Source organism: Zootoca vivipara, chromosome 3, assembly GCF_963506605.1.
Source record: "Zootoca vivipara chromosome 3, rZooViv1.1, whole genome shotgun sequence".
In the NCBI taxonomy this organism is placed as follows: Eukaryota; Metazoa; Chordata; class Lepidosauria; order Squamata; family Lacertidae; genus Zootoca; species Zootoca vivipara.
The window spans coordinates 90,882,262-90,897,685 of NC_083278.1; the positions used below are offsets into that span (position 1 = coordinate 90,882,262).

A 15,424-nucleotide genomic window follows, 5' to 3' on the forward strand; every position below is an offset into this window, starting at 1 on the left:
GGGTTGTACGCACAACACCAATATCACAACATCAGCTTCTTACTGGGTTGCAACAAAATGGTTTTCTAGTCCAAGACCTGCATTTGACATTTCAGATTTAATTGGCTACAAAACTGACCATCTAGTCATTACTGAGGACACTGAAGTACTAGGGAGTTAGTCCCATTGAACACAGTGGTTTTTACTTATGAGTAAACACATAGAAAACTGTGCTTTTGGTGCTTATACAGGTATGGATCAGCAGTTAATGTTTAAAAAGGTGATTGTTTTCCTAGTTTTTCAAATCACTAGATGCAGTTCTTGCTAGAAGTTAATTCTTCAGCTATGAGACCACCAGTGTAAAGCAATGAAAAGAGCAATAAGCAAGAATAGTGAGCTTTATATATCTATATATCTATAAACCTTTAGGTGGCCTGCAGATTTGGCATCAAAATGAATTTTATTTGGTCCCTGTAGCCTTATCAGAATTTAATCAAGGTTTGGCTAAAGACCTGGCAGCAATTTTAACTGGAAAAGCAAGAGAAAGGAAATAGTTTATAGCTGACTTAGGATTCTTCTTCAGAACTAAATTTCTCCTGCAAATGTGCTCAGTTCCAAAAATGTATGCAGCCTCACAAACTGTGACTTTGTATTAGTGCCTGAGGCAGATATGCTGACCCAGGTGTTTAGCATGAGGATGGATGCTGATCTGTAAAATAGGTGATGCAGATACTGATTGACTTCCAAATAATTTGCTCTTTTCAAAAGTTCTTCAAAGAGCTCCCCTGGTTCCTCCATCACAGTCTCTTGGCCTTCAGCATCAGCAGCTGCATTTAGTTGCCAGGATGTAAAGTGTTGGAAATCTAGACTTCACATTTGTCCACATCAAAAATTCATCTCACGGTACAGAGGGATTGGCATTCATTGGCACTGAATGGAGGGCAACTGTTGGTCACTGCAATGTTGCCAAGATTTGCATTTGCTTTGCTTGGGGGGCAGAAAAAAGTTCTCTGCTGCCTTTATGAATGGAGCAACATGTTCTGAGAAGTGCTCCAGCCTGGAAATTAAACAGAGGTTCTGGCAATGGTGGCAGGTGTCCATTGGAATTGGTAGGGTGTAATGCAGGAGGTCAACAGTAGGTGGAGCCAGGGCCAATGATAAACAAATCCCATTCAGGTTTTGTCCTCCTCCTCCTCCCTGCTGAGTTCTTCAAGGGTTTCTCTGAGATCAGGGAGGAAGAAGCTGACAGCCAGGGACGACCTCTGGAGTTAGGCAGGTGGAGGTTGGCTGAGGGCAGACTGAGGTTGCTGGGACAGTGACCCATCACCCTAATAGACTGGGCTCTCTAGGTTCTGGGAATGCACAGATCAACAGAGTTATGGAACATGTCATTTCCTGGGGGTCTGATTTCCCTACTGAATACTGAGGAACCCTTGGAAACTACAGTGACCCTGGGGCACAGGAGGCTGATTTTGGTTTTCTAGGGACCAGGAAGGGATGGGTGCCTTGCAGAGGGGAATCCTGGTCAGTCACCACTGCAACATTGCAGTGTTGTATTGTAACGTTTGGGCAAAGAGAAGCCAGTGGCAGAGGCAGGCTTGAAAACTGAGGCTTCGAAAAGGAGATATTGGCTCGGAACTAACCTGGCTCCCATCACAACCCCAAGGAACGTGTCAACAGCATGGTGGGTTTCCAAGAATTAGGCTCAGAATTTCTTTTGGATGTATTCTCTTATTTAAAAAAAAATTAAGGTGGGTGAGAATTATGGAAAGCCCAATTCTGGTTTGAGTGGAAGAAGTGTTACCCATGATTACTGACTAGCCAACTTTAAAAGAAAGAATTTGGCCAAGTGGTCTCCAGAGAACTAGAATTAATGTAAGTATTGCAGGCCTGAAGGTACGGTATGTCCAGACAGCTCTAATTACAAATGGCAAAGTATTGTTTCAAGTGCTCCCAGTCTCCGCAGCTCAGTTTGGATCCTACAGCTGCCTTTGCCTGTGTTCATTCCTGCCAGTCCACCAAACTGACGGGGCCCAGTGCTATGCCTTTGGTTCTCACTGCTGGTTTGCAGGGGTGACTGCAAGGGCAGCCCACAGACACCACATTCCTGGTGGTTTCTTCTTCCAGTGGGAAACCAATGTCTGGACCGATTGTCTGTTTGAAACCATTCCTCTGCAGTACCAAGGAAAGCACGGAAGTTAAAAGGAATGCAAAACCACAAACACAAATATCAGATATGATGTCATTAGATGCCGTTGGAATCACTATCAAAGAGGGCCGGGATAGCTCAGTCGGTAGAGCGTGAGATTCTTAATCTTAGGGATGTGGGTTCGAGCCCCACATTGGGCAGAAGATTCTTGCATTGCAGGGGGTTGGACTAGATGACCCTTTTGGTTCCTTCCAACTCTGTTCCAGAGCATTATTATTTATTATCTCCTTGACCTTACAAAGAACAATTCATGAGAATCTAGGCCATTGTTGTTGTTGTTGTTATTAATTTAATTTCTATACTTTCTTCACCCATAGATTACAGGGCAGTTTACAACATAAAACCACACAAATACCACCACCACCACTACCACCACCACAACAACAAAACAATACTCCCCACCAACACATAAAAGCCATAGATTGTTTAATTGACCAAAGGCCTGGGATAAGAGGGATATTTTTGCCTGGCGCCTAAATATAGGTAACTAAGACGCCAGATGAGCTTGACATTACTTTTTTCAGATACAGAACAGCTGATGAATATGTCTTTTGGGCCACATTCTAAGGGATTTCTTTGTGGTGGCCCTGAGGTTGTAGAATGCTCTCCCTCCCAAGGCGTGTCTTGTGTTATCATTGTATGTTTTTCAATCATGGGTCAAAATGTACGGTACCTCTTTGCCCAGGCCTTTGGCTGAGTGGGTTCCCTCTTGATGCAATGCTCTTTTGTTTTGTCAACTTTGCTATTGGTTTCATTTTGTGGTTTAACGTTACACTTTTATTAGAATTTGCATTTGTTTTCACTGTGATATTTTTGTAACACATCCTGGGACCATCTGCTGAAGGGCAGGTTATTACTACGAGTACATAAGTAACAAGGAAAGGTGCATGGACTGCTTTTCGATATGCAAATATGTCTATTTAATTAAGTTTTATTATGCAGCTAATTCAAATGAATATTCAGAAGGAAACAGTCCTTTTTAGGTGTGTGGTAGGAATTTACTTCTACACCACTTGTGCTTACCCAGGCGAGGGAACACCTTTAAATAAAACACAGAACCAAGAGAGAAACAACAATCTCAGTGTGCTTCTACGAGATGTAACTTTGCTAATCTAACAAAATGAGTATCTTTGATGTTCTGGCCTCTGTTGAAGGTCACAATCAATGAGCTGGTGCAGTAGACGCTTAATGTTGCTGTAATAGTAACACACACTATATTCAACGTTTTCTCCTGTCCCTAGGTTTGATGCATCTGTTAGGGATCCTCAAAACTATTTCATTTATTTGTCGGGAATTTCATCACAGTCAGCAGCTATTTGTTTTGTAGCAACCTTGATTACTCCTTTGTTTTCATTTAATTCTCTTTCTGTTCAACACAAGCACATTAACATACACTATTACAATGTCTCAATAAAAGAGCTTTTTTAAAAAAAGCCGCCCAGAGTGGCGGGGTATAAATAATAAATTATTATTATTATTATTATTATTATTATTATTATTATTATTATCATTATTATTATTATTATTATTATTATTATTATTATTATTATTATTATCTAAATAAAGAACAGGACTATAACTCATCGGTTAGGCATAAGTGTGAAAGTCAACAAGATCTATATTGTTTTGGTCATGAAGCCACGCTCTTTACTTTTTGCGTTTGCTTAAATCTGGGTTTACCAAATTTAAGCATCCTTTAGGTTTGTCAGCGTGATTGGATGGCTCCCGAGGCAACAGGAGTCAAGAAGGTGATGTTTTAAACGAGAGACGAAAGGAAAATGTGTCAAAATGGCACAGTTAGGATTTTGATATCAGGGTTTGATGTCAGCATGTGATGTCTGAATTTGGCACTGAAATTTAATATCAGAATGGGTAAGAGCAGGCAGGTCCAGACAAACTGTTTAAAGGAGTGGCGGAAGCCTCCCCCCTCTGTAAAATGCCAGGGGCGGAGGAAGGGGGCAGTGGGGGCGGTCCGCCCCGGGTGTCATCACTGAGGGGGGTGACATTCGGCACGCCACCTGCCCACGACTCCCAGTCCTACCCCGAGCTGTCGGGGGAAGGGGTGGAGCTCCGCCGCCTTGCCGGTGGCCTTCCCCCTTCATTTTGACAGCTTGGGGGAGGCTTGGGAGTTCGGGTGGGCGACGTGCCATTGCCCCCCGCTCCCAGAATCCTTCCAGGGGGGGGAGCCTCTCCTGAGCTGTCAAAAGGAAGATGGAAGGGAGGAAGGCTGCTGGCAAAGTGGTGCGGCACACTCCCCCCCCCCAGGAAGCAGTCCACCATGGGTGGCTCACTCCACCCCCATGGATGGCTCGCTCCGCCCCCTCTGGGCATCTTCCCCGCCCCCTGGGATGCAGGCCCCGCCCCCAGGTGCACAGCATGTGCGCCCCTCTGGGTGCCGGAGCAGCTAGCTCCGCCTCTGGTTAAATGTACCTGCAGCGAGGTTTAACTGAGGCCCTTCACACGGTGGTTCAGCTAGCTGCTTTGGGAAGCACCCCCCTTTTTAAAGGGGGGTGGGGCTTGGGTCAAGCTGTGGTGGGATACGTGGGGGTGAGGTGTAAAGGGAGGGGGCTGCCCAGGTGTGGAGGAAGGGCAAAGGGGTAAATGGGATTGGCAAATGGAGCAAGCAAGGCCAGCAGCCCCAACTCTTAAGAGAAATATAAAATGTACTCAATTCTTTTGCAAGTCGTCTGTCAGATACTGTTAAATTTGACCTGCTACCTGTCATATCTTTTCATACTGCCGTCTATTATTCATGCTTTAATTTGAGCCCTCAGTTGTGTCCCTAGGATACTGTACCTTTTTAGCCACCGTGTTTACCTTCAACTGGCATGTCTTCACAGCCCATAGATCTGATTTTCTGATGGAGGCAAATTCCCAGAGGCCTCAGCCCTCAGCTCTTTGCAAAGTGCACCACCCAACCTTCATAAATATGCACAAATGTCAGGAAATTGACAAAATAAAAGCCATTCAATTAAACTAACCGAAATAACTTGTGCTGATGATGTCGGTGGTGAGAGGCTATATATGGTCCTCGTTGGTGGAACCAGAAAACTTGTCAGCAACTTTGACACTCAGCGAAGGTGTAAAAACTTTTCACACAAAGCAAGATGTTACTGATATTTTTTTTTACATCTTCATTCTTTTTCCATTAATATTTTGTTCAGGGGAATTTGGGAAATGATAAATTTAGTGAATCAATTCTAGATAGAAGATGGTTCATTTGTTTGTGTTATTTTTCCTATCTTGGTTGTCAGGTTAAGTTGGTTCTCAGAGGAGAGACACTGAAAAACAACCTGAAAATGGGAGGATCGTGTTGAACATAACTTCCTTCCTTCCTGGAGTGAGTTATCTGAATGTTATGGCTGCTGGCACTTTTGACTGGTTTTTTTTAAAAAAACTCTCAGGACAATAAAACATCTTATCATTCTGGAGCCTGGGAAGAAGCTGAAGGACACATCTTATTTTGATGAATCACCATAAAAAAAGATTGGCAGTGTGGAAGAACTATTAATAATGGCCTTTTGCTTGATGAAGGCCAACTTTTTCTTGCAATGTCTGGGCGCTTGGTGACAGAGCTGTTTGTGTTAAGAGTCCAGATTGAAAATTTTCACTCTTAGATTGCTAGGCCTGGCGCTTTCCCCCACTGCAGTCTGGAAAGCACTCAGTACACACCCTGCGTACACAGATAGAACGCAGCCAACTATAAAATCTGCTTTGCCAAGAGCTCCTTTCAACATATGAAATATGAGAATTAATTTTACTGATCTTGACAGATTCCACAGCTGCCCCACCCACACATGAAGGGAGCGGGTGGCCTATAATGACAACTGGGTGCTGTAGGTCTCTTTCTGCCAAGGAGCTCAAGGTGGCATACGTGGTTCCCCTTGTCTCATTTAATCTCCACAACAACCCTGTGAGGTAGGTTAGGCTGAGAGAAGACATCCAGTGAGCTTTATGGCCAGGTGCGGATTTGAACCCGGGTCCTGGTCGAAGGGTTTAATCACTACACCACGCTGGCTCAGACTTGCTATTGGATGCAGGCATCTGGAAGTATTGTAGGAAATCCTAGAACCAGGCCCAACTAAATGTAGTTCAGAAACTGGAATGCTTATATTTTATCTTGATCCCCTTGGAGGATCATGTCAGAATTTTTTCATATGTTAGCAACGTTGGGCTGTTGTCACTGCGTGAAGCGCAGAGGATTTTGATGATTCTTAATCTCTTTTAGCTAGCATGCCAGAGAGAATCGGGAACTGCTCCACTTGTACATTCCAAGGCACAAGGTGATATGCTAATTAGGGTTTTATGAGTGCCAGACTGACGTCACCAATAGGCTGAATTAAAAGAACAGCAGAGGCTAAAGCACTGAAGTGCTTTTCTGCTCTTGAGCTAGTATTGATGCAACCTTGTTCTGTTGTTGCTGGTTTCGAGGGGAGAGGGAGGGAAACATTTTAATTTTCTGTATGACTGCTTTTGTTCGCTGTAGAATTAAATTATTACCCTGGTGCATTACTCTGAGAATTGAGTTCTTTGGGGAGGCAGAGGAGCAACAAGGAACCTTGAGCACTTATTTGACAGCTTCACAAGTTTAAAATCTACAAAACTTATCACACCATGGATTTTAGAGGAAGGACTATTCCCAGTCAGAGGCCTGATGTGACCCATTAAGGCTTTGGGCAAATCGTCATAGAGATCTGCAAAGCTGCCTGGCAAAAACAGGGTGATCAATTTAACTTTTGTTCAGCAGTGGGGCTGGTTTGGAAGCACTTTTGCTGCATTGAGTACAAATGGTTCCCCCCCCCCTTTTTCAGGGTCAAATTCTAAATAATAATAATAACATTTACAAGTTTGTAGGAAGGGCCATGCCTGTTGTCTTTGTCCATGGAGTCTCGTACACCCCAGGTAGTGTGGTTGCTGACCTTGAGCCAGACATCTTGGAGAGTGAAGTCAAATGGGCCTTAGAAAGCACTGCTAATAACAAGGCCAGTGGATGTGATGATATTCCAGCTGAACTATTTAAAATTTTAAAAGATGATGCTGTCAAGGTGCTACACCCAATATGCCAGCAAGTTTGGAAAACTCAGCAATGGCCATAGGATTGGAGAAGATCAGTCTACATCCCAATTCCAAAGAAGGGCAGTGCCAAAGAATGCTCCAACTACCGCACAATTGCGCTCATTTCACACGCTAGCAAGGTTATGCTTAAAATTCTACAAGGCAGGCTCAGGCAGTATGTGGACCGAGAACTCCCAGAAGTGCAAGCTGGATTTCGAAGGGGTAGAGGAACCAGAGACCAAATAGCAAACATGCGCTGGATTATGGAGAAAGCTAGAGAGTTCCAGAAAAACGTCTACTTCTGCTTCATTGACTATGCAAAAGCCTTTGACTGTGTCAACCACAGCAAACTATGGCAAGTTCTTAAAGAAATGGGAGTGCCTGATCACCTCATCTGTCTCCTTAGAAATCTCTACGTGGGACAAGAAGCTACAGTTAGAACTGGATATGGAACAACTGATTGGTTCAAAATTGGGAAAGGAGTACGACAAGGTTGTATATTGTCTCCCTGCTTATTTAACTTATATGCAGAATTCATCATGCGAAAGGCTGGACTGGATGAATCCCAAGCTGGAATTAAGATTGCCGGAAGAAATATCAACAACCTCAGGTATGCAGATGACACAACCTTGATGGCAGAAAGCGAGGAGGAATTAAAGAACCTTTTAATGAGGGTGAAAGAGGAGAGCGCAAAATATGGTCTGCAGCTCAACATCAAAAAAACCAAGATCATGGCCACTGGTCCCATCACCTCCTGGCAAATAGAAGGGGAAGAAATGGAGGTAGTGAGAGATTTTACTTTCTTGGGCTTGTTGATCACTGCAGATGGTGACAGCAGTCACGAAATTAAAAGACGCCTGCTTCTTGGGAGAAAAGCAATGACAAACCTAGACAGCATCTTAAAAAGCAGAGACATCACCTTGCCTACAAAGGTCCGTATAGTTAAAGCTATGGTTTTCCCAGTAGTGATGTATGGAAGTGAGAGCTGGACCATAAAGAAGGCTGATCGCCGAAGAATTGATGCTTTTGAATTATGGTGCTGGAGGAGACTCTTGAGAGTCCCATGGACTGCTAGAAGATCAAACCTATCCATTCTTCAGGAAATCAGCCCTGAGTGCTCACTGGAAGGACAGATCGTGAAGCTGAGGCTCCAATACTTTGGCCACCTCATGAGAAGAGAAGACTCCCTGGAAAAGACCCTGATGTTGGGAAAGATTGAGGGCACAAGGAGAAGGGGACGACAGAGGATGAGATGGTTGGACAGTGTTCTCGAAGCTACGGACATGAGTTTGACCAAACTGCGGGAGGCAGTGCAAGACAGGAGTGCCTGGCGTGCTATGGTCCATGGGGTCACGAAGAGTCGGACACGACTAAACGACTAAACAACAACAGGAAGGGCCATCTGTGAACAGTGCTGATTGGCTAGTGCCCATGTTATCCCCAGCCCAGCTGCACACGCTAATTCCAAGAGCAGCTATGCAACTTTTTTAAAAAAATGTTACCAGCTTTTTCAAAACAAGACAAATGATGAATGGATAAATGGATATATGTATATGTGGCACCTTTAAAAAATAAAAGGGTGAACAGCCTACCTGATGCTTGATGGGGAGAAGAAAGACTGATCTTTTCATTTGATTAAATATCTGTCTGCCATGCTGGACCAGAGCCAGACTTCAGGGGGCCCTTAGAACGAGGGTGCTGATGGGCCCCCACTGCCCGACACCCTGTCTTATGGTCACATTTTTTTTTCTTACCACCTTCTGCACTGAGAACCCTAGACGACATTATCATGGGGGGCGGGTGGTGGTGCCTTTTGAAAGGAAGTTAGTCTTGGTTCCCATCTGCAATGACTGCCTGCCATAATAAGTCGCCCAGGGCCAGGCCAAGAGAGCTGAGGCATGACATTTCGGGGAAACGAAAATGGTGGGAAACTGCTGTGGGTGGGAGGCATGTTTGGCTGCCATTCAGAAGTTGACATTGCTTCACACCCATCACTTAAACTGTCACCTGGAGGCTCAGCCAGGAGGGCAGCCAGGGGCAGCCTAGCTGGGAACCTAGCTGGGCAGTTTTAGGGTGTTGTTGCAATAGCTGTTTATATTTGAGAGTCCCCGTTTTGGTTTCCGTTTGGCATTGGTTTACTTTCTACATTGGTTTCCTAATGTAAACGGTTTAAGCTGATTTTTAATACTGCATCAATATGTTGCTGTAAGAATTCATAATAAACAAAGTGTGAGAGATGGGCTTGAAACTGCCACAGTCTGGAGATGCCCCACGGCACACGGACCATGTTTCATTCTGATGGGAGAACATCAGGTGGCAACCTTAGCAGGACTGCGATGCGGACACATACCCTGTAAGTCGCACACCCCACTTTTTCTGAGCATGGCAGCCATTTTGGGCAGTGTGACATCATGCAATTTTGCCCCGAGATCTTGCCCCAGATAAAGTACTTTATTTTTTTGAGGCCGTGATCTCACACGGCCCAAAATGCATGTTTTTGGCCGCCATGAGATTGCTGCCCTGGAAAAGAGTGTCTTTTGGGTTCAGTGATCTTGTGTGGGTCACACGACTTGTGCAGGAAGGCGGATAGGAAGACTCAGCATGTTGAAGAGCATGGGACGGACCTTAAGAGAGAAGAGATTTGGCTTCTATTGGCAGGAGGTGTGATGGAGCTGCAGCATTCCCCTGCCCTCCTGACAGCTGAGTCGCTACTACTTACTGGGAGGGAGATGGGGAAGGGCAAGACTATGTGCACCCCACCAACCTCCACTCTCTCCTGAGCAGCAGCAACATCCCAGTCAGGAGGTCAGGTGAGTGTTGCTGTCCCTCTATGATCTGCTCCTGCTGACTCCCGTTCCCTATTCTGCTCTGTGACTGCTGTTGTGATCATGGTTAAATTGGTTCTCTGTCCCTCAGCTACAGACATAATTGCTCCACTACGAAAACAGAGGTTAAGTGTTTTACGTGATAAGTGTTGCTGCTTTTTACAGGCCTATGAAACAAGCTTCATATTTAATCACTAAGCAAATATATAGCTTCACACGCAACAATAAATATCTGGCTCAGGCCAGCCAGTCACATTTATTTCTGATGTAGTAAAGGGGCTCATTATTTTCCTCATTTTTAGAGCCATGCCAGAAGCTTGGCCTGGACACTCCACAGCCAGTGGCCTGAACTGGGAGCTGGAGCCCTACATGTTGAGAGCAAATTGGCCCAGCTCTTACTATTTTTATCAGGCTAGGCCAATCCAGAAGCTTAATATTGCCTGCTGATGGCAGGGGTTCAAATTGCAGCCCCCTGTTCCTTTCTGTGCCCAAACCATAGCTAACCAGTTCAGTTTCCAGGCCTAGCTCATGAAGTTCCTGGCTCAAACTTTGGAGCCACTGGCAATTGCAAGCTTTTCTTTTGACTGTGCTGTTATGCACATGAGGTCGACCACATCCTGGAAGATTGATCTCTTCAGGAGGATGCAGTAAATTTCCCATAATAACAGACATGAGACAGTCATAAGAAAGTCACAGCACAAAAGTTTCAGATGGGCTTTTGTTTTTTATGAATATTTGGGGCCATGGCTAGGAGATGGCATGGGATGGGACCATGGTGGTTCAGTATGGCAAACTGTCTTCGATAGTTAATGCACAGCTCTACTTCACTTGCCATTTTGAGCTAGACATGTCAGGGACAAGGGGGACATGAGTGCCTGGGATTGGAACACAGGAACATACAAAGATGTCTTATACAGAGTTTGACCATTGGGCTGTCCAGCTCTGCATTGTTGACATGCTGACCAACAGCAGAATTCTGGGGCTTCAGACAAGGGTTATTGCTTGAAGTGACTGGATGCATAAAAACTGACTCCTTTAGGAATAAAACATTGTCCATTCCCATAGGTTTGATTCAAGCTTTACTTGCAGAACTTTCTTCAAAACAGAACCAAAAAACCAGTAAATGATACACCCAACCAGTTGAACAATATCTTGCGCATATCCAGCATAGGTTCAGCCTCTTGAAATAACATTAAACAGGATTGAGATCAAAACTCTCTCCCCCCTTCCCCCATTCTAGCTTCCATTGCAGCATGAGGTTGTGTGCTCCTGGAGAGCTTCATCATTTACACCTCCTTTGTTTCCTCTGTGGCATTCAGAAAAATACTAACTCACAAAATAAAGACCCACAGATTAACATATGCACAGAGTGCAATCCTGTCTCTTTCATGTGATCTACGTCAGGAACATGACAGAGAATTATCAGCCAACTAAAGCACAGAGACCACTACTTAAGAGAGAGAGCCAGTGTGGTGTAGTGGTTAAGAGCGGTAGACTCGTAATCTGGGGAACCGGGTTCTCGTCTCCGCTCCTCCACATGCAGCTGCTGGATGACCTTGGGCTAGTCACACTTCTCTGAAGTCTCTCAGCCCCACTCACCTCACAGAGTGTTTGTTGTGGGGGAGGAGGGGAAAGGAGAATGTTAGCCACTTTGAGACTCCTTCGGGTAGTGATAAAGCGGGATATCAAATCCAAACTCTTCTTCTCTTCTTAAACTTCAATGGAATCTTCCAGTTACACCCTTTCCAGCAATACACACAGGCATTCTCCATTTCAGTGTGAATTAAACAGTTATACTTAACAAGGGTCATTCCCTGCCTGTCATCCCATAGTCTTTTATGCTCATAGGAACCAAATCCTAGGGGCCGAGGTCCCTTCGACCCCCAATAAAATATTTGAGGGGGCCGCCCCCCAAGTTGATGGGCATTGCCATTCAAATGGTGTGCGTGCACCCTGATTATGTGGGGTGGGGCTCACCTCCCCCCAATATTTTATTCAAGTTGGCACCCCTGTTTGTGCTATAATCCTATACAGTCGTACCTCAGAAGTCAAATGCCTTGGAAGTCGAATATTTTGGCTTCCAAACGTCGCAAACCCGGAAGTGAGTGTTCCGGTTTGTGAATGTTCTTTGGGACCCGAACGTCCAACATGGGTTCCGCAGCTTCCAATTGGCTGCAGGAGCTTCCTGCAGACAATCGGAAACCGTGTCTTGGTTTCCGAATGTTTTGGAAGTAGAATGGACTTCTGGAACAGATTCCTTTCGACTTCCAAGGTATGACTATACTCCCTTTCCTGAAAGTGGCCCCTGTTGGGAATATTTCTGACTAGATGTGCACTATTAGAATTTAAGGAGTGAACTATTTTTAATCCATTACAATGTAGTCAAATGTAACCAAACTTTAAAAAGGGGGGAAGGAAAGAGACACCTTGAAATGAAGGCGGCAACAGAATATTAATTTTGTGTTCTCTCAGAAATCTAGTGAGTGGAATATATTTATTGGTTATACACTAGAAAATAAATGCATCAAGCAGGATCCTTGATATAACAGGGCAGACATTGCAGAGCTTGATATAACAATTTCAGAGATAAAATCTTGAGTTGTCCTCGGCTTTGGCTCAATGGAGAGATTACTGAAGTATTAATGCTACTGGTATTCCGTCAAGCTCAGACAAATGAAGCACCCTTTGTCCCAATCTGTTGTTAGTCTATATAGACAAAATGTATTGGGCTATCCTTGTTGTATTCTGTTCAATTAAACAGGCTGAGATAAGACCTATACTGTTCCTCCAGTATAGGAAATCTGACAGCAGAGGATGAAAAATTATCCTGGAGTGTGCCAATACACTTGACAAATGAAATACATCAAGGGCTTAAATGAAGTCTTGTACTTTAATCTCCTGACTTTCATTAGAGCATAGCGCTTTTCCTTTCTAATGTTTGCACTCCTTTTTCTTTTATTCTTTTTTTTAGGTCACTAGAACAAGGACAAACTCTGCCACTTGGTTGCTCATTAGCAATTCCTTTTGCAGAGGTAGCTGTTGCACTACATAAAAACTCCAGCCTCACCAACAAGAGAGAAAGAAAGATGGAAAGATAGACCACTATTATAATAATGCACCTGAGAGCTAGTTTATGCAGTCTGATTGATGGTGCTTGACTGAGACATAAGGTGGGTGCAACCATGGGCTGTGCTTTGCCAATCCCAATGAACAAAATTATATTTAGACTGAGAACTTGTGGAAATATAAGACACTGGCTTCTTTACATGTCAAACTGCGGCTTTGCTTTCTGGGGGGAAAGTTTGCAATAGCTTTGCTATTCCCCACTCATTTGGATGCTGTGCTGAGCTAAGCCACAGTTTAGCCTTAGGGTGTCATCTAAACCCAGGCTCATGGCTTAACTATCCTGGAGAAACCATGAGTCCTAAACCATAGGACAAACCTTGGTTACATCTCTTGGTTAGCCTGGAGAGAGCTAAACTATGAGCCAAGGTTCAGATGCCATGCAAAATGACTATGGACAAGCAAAGCACCTGTGAACCTGCACACTCATGTGTTCATACTCAGCAATAGTTTGGCTCAGCTTGACTTTATGTATTTAAGTCCAGATCAAGTAATAGTACCACTCTATTCTGCCTTGGTCAGACCACACCTGGAATATTGTGTCGGCAGTTCTGGACACCACAATTTAAGGAGGATGTTGACAAGCTGGAACGCATGCAGAGGTGGATGACCGATATGATCAAGGGTCTGGAACTTTTCCTTATGAGCTGGGTATGAAGGAGCTGGGTATGTTTAGCCTGAGAAAGAGGAGACTGAGAGGTGATGAGATATTTGAAGGTGGCTATCATAAGGGCTGTCACATGGAAGAGGGAACAAGCTTGTTTCCTCTTGCCCTGTAGGGTAGGACTTGAACCAATGGATTAAAAAAAATTCCTTCCAGTAGCACCTTAGAGACCAACTAAGTTTGTCATTGGTATGAGCTTTTAAGTTGCCAGAAAGGAGATTCTGACTAAACATCAGGAAAAGCCTTCTCACTAAGTGGGGCAGTCTCCCCTGGGAGGTTGTGGGCTCCCCTTCCTTGGAGGTATTTAAGCAGAGGTTGGATGACCATCAGTCATTGATGTTTTAGCTGATATTCCTGAATTGCAAGGGGTTTGACCAAATGACCCTTGGAGTCCTTTCCAACTCTACAATTCTATAATTCTATATCTCATCTATATCTATTTATCTATCTGAAGAAGTGTGCATGTCTGTCTATCTATCTATCTATCTATCTATCTATCTATCTATCTATCTATCTATCTATCATCTATCTATCTATCTATCATCTATCTATCATCTATCTATCTATCTATCTATCTATCTATCTATCTATCATCTATCATCACCTATGCAAGTCATATTCTTAATGGGTGAAAAAACAACTCTTAAGACTCCAGGATAAAATCACCTTATATTGCTGGCCAACTATCTAACCCCTGGTGGTTCATAAAATGGCCAGTAGTGAGGGCTCAGTAACACTGTCAGGTTAACTGTGCCCTAATACACTTATGATGACCTTCTATCATCCAACCTTCAAATGCTGTTGATGGATTTACTGTGAGGAACTCTAGGAGCTAGCTCTTATTTCACCTATTTCCTGGGTGAGCAAAGCAGCCTATACTGTAAACCCCTAGCAGGTGTTGAAGGAAGATAAAGAATCTAGGAATAGATCTCTAAGGAAGCAACACCTGTGGTCTTCATGCTATCTTTAGCAACCTGTCAAAGCCTGCATGCTCAACCCTGCTTTTTATAGCGATTAGTTCTCTGACTCACAGGAGTGGACATTTAAATTATATGGGTTGTATCCAGAGGCATCCTTCAGTTCACACAAGGCTCTTTAATTCTCTGAATTCTGTGCTAGAATTCCTCCGTAATGGTGCAAGAATTCTGTTCCTTTTCTCTCCTTTCCCAGAGTTGTACAGTCACACCTCGGTTTAAGTACGCTTTGGTTTGAGTACTTTCAGTTTAAGTACTCCGCGGACCCGTCTGGAAACGGATTGATCCACTTTCCATTACTTTCAATGGGAAAGTTCGATTCAGGTTAAGTATGCTTCAAGTTAAGTATGGACTTCCAGAACCAATTGTGTACTTAAACCGAGGTACCACTGTACTTGGTTTTTGCTTAAAGGGACAGTAACAAATTAACAAATAAGGACATAGTTTAAGGCAAATGGTTGTACGTAAATTTAAGGCACACTCAGATTACCTTTCACACATTACTTCCAGTTTCATGGATACTGCCTCCCCCACCACCAAACTATATTTAATTAAAAGCTGTCATTGCTGTTAGGCAAAAGGCAGCAAACACTCT

At 43.9% G+C, this 15,424-nt stretch overlaps 1 non-coding gene across 1 annotated transcript; it reads left to right on the forward strand.

Annotated features, from left to right (window-relative positions):
- Window positions 1–2,255: 2,255 nt before the first annotated feature.
- Window positions 2,256–2,328, forward strand: TRNAK-CUU (transfer RNA lysine (anticodon CUU)). Its single transcript has one exon. It is a non-coding gene; the product is annotated as a tRNA-Lys (tRNA).
- Window positions 2,329–15,424: the final 13,096 nt, after the last annotated feature.